We start from the raw sequence: 1,863 nt of genomic DNA on the forward strand, positions 1-1,863 counted from the left end.
GCGCGCGGGCAGGCGGCCGCCGCGGGGACACGCGCCGGAGAAAAGTTTGGGCGGCGGAAGCGGAGCCCGCGGGGAGCGGCCGGGCGGCGGGAGAGGCGCGGGAGGGGCGGGCCGGGCGGCGGGCGGGGCGCGGAGGTCGGCCGGGAGCCGGGGAGGGAGCGGCCGCGGGGCGGGGGCGGCGCCGCCTGCCGCCCTCCCCGCCGCCTCTGGCCGGCTGTCCGGCTCCGGCCGCTCCGGGGGCCGGGGGAAGGCGGGGTCGGGTGGGTTGCGCCGCGGCCCGGGGGACCCAGAGGGCGGGGTCGCGGGGTGGGGCGGGGCGGGAGGAGCCGTCCTGAGGTTCGGTGCCGGCGGGGGGCACGAAAGGGACTTCGCTCCGCGGGAGGAGGTACGGGGAGGGGGGCGGAAATGCTGGGCTTGGACCCCAGGACAGCTAGGTATCCTGAGTTCAGCCTGGGAAGACCTGGGGGTTCTAGCATTCTTCTCCTGGAATATGGGAATTCTGAAAATTCTTTCCAGGACTCAGACGGTACTGGAGGTGTTTGCTCTAGAGACTGAGGCTGCTGATGCACCTGAGACCTGTGACCAACAGTGGGCTTTCCTCTCCAGTCTGGCGATTGGGAGTCTCCCCATCACTCCTAACCCCCAATTCATCGCCCCTTCCCCCAGTGTCAGCCCTCAATGTGGAGCTGGGATCCATGCTTCCTGCGCTCTCGCTTCACCCTTTAGTGAGGGGGAATGAGGAGAGTCATGCCTCAGTTTGCCTGTGCCTCAGTTTGCCCTTGGACTTCGCTGTCCAACCCCTGCCTGGGCCTGGATTCCCCACCGAGATGCTCAACACAGATTAGGGCTGATCTTGGGCTTGATAAACTCACAGCTTCTAAGGGGCTTTGAGATCCTCTTTGGGTAAGAAGTGGGCCTAAGGATAGTTGCAGGGAAGAAATCCTTTAAGAATCATGAAAATGCTGTGCTCATTTCCTCCAGGTCTCTGGCTCTTTATCATAGCTGATCAAGCACTTTTCAATCATCAGATCCCACAACAAGCCATGAGGGAAGCAGTGCAGGGAGTGTTACCCCCATAGCACAAAAGGGAAACTGAATCCAGGAGGGGACACTGCCCAAGACCACAGAGATGGTCAGTGGCAGAGAAACCGAGACCAGCAATCTAGATCTTGCCTTGGCCTGGTCCCCAGGACTAGAAATTGCCCCAGGGGCCAGCTGTGGGTTCAGGGGTCCCAAGAAGGGCATCGTAGCACCCCGCCAGTTAGAGTTTGCCTTCATCCACCCAACCTGACTCTGGACACATGGCTTTCTCCTGGTCCTGGTCTCCACAAGGGCAGAGACCCATTTGTCTGGGGTACCCAGTCCAGGCAGCCCTGGCATAGTGTAGACAGCACTCACCGTAAAGTTGAAAATAATTACACTGCAGGGTAAAATGGCTTCCCTAACCTGCCTTAGCCCCCTGTGTGTCCCTAGGGGCTCAGCTGTGGCAAACCTGGGGGGTTTGAGGCAGGTCACTATCCTTGCTGGGCCTCGGTTGCCCTGTCTAACCACCATTCGTTCAGGTCTAGCCCACATCCCAGAGGACCCCTTCTGGGTCAGGCACTGGGCCAGGCACAGGGATCACAATGAGCCCTGTCCTCATGTTCTCTCTGCCTAAAGCAGCACCAACTAGCCTTAAGGACCCTTCCTCTCCCTCACTTGGTAAGTATCAACGGAGAAGGGCTACAGACAAGGCTGAGAGACAGAGAACAAGAGCCATGCAGGAACTTGGCCTGTTGGATAGTGTGGAAGCACCGGGTAGGGAGGAGAGAGGAAGGCAAATCTACTCTGGTTTTTGGAAGGGGCGATCAGGAGAGGGGTATT

The sequence above is a fragment of the Callorhinus ursinus genome, unplaced genomic scaffold (genome assembly GCF_003265705.2).
Source record: "Callorhinus ursinus isolate GAN/ISIS: 27379988/994484 unplaced genomic scaffold, GSC_fseal_2.0 scaffold18, whole genome shotgun sequence".
Classification (NCBI taxonomy): Eukaryota; Metazoa; Chordata; class Mammalia; order Carnivora; family Otariidae; genus Callorhinus; species Callorhinus ursinus.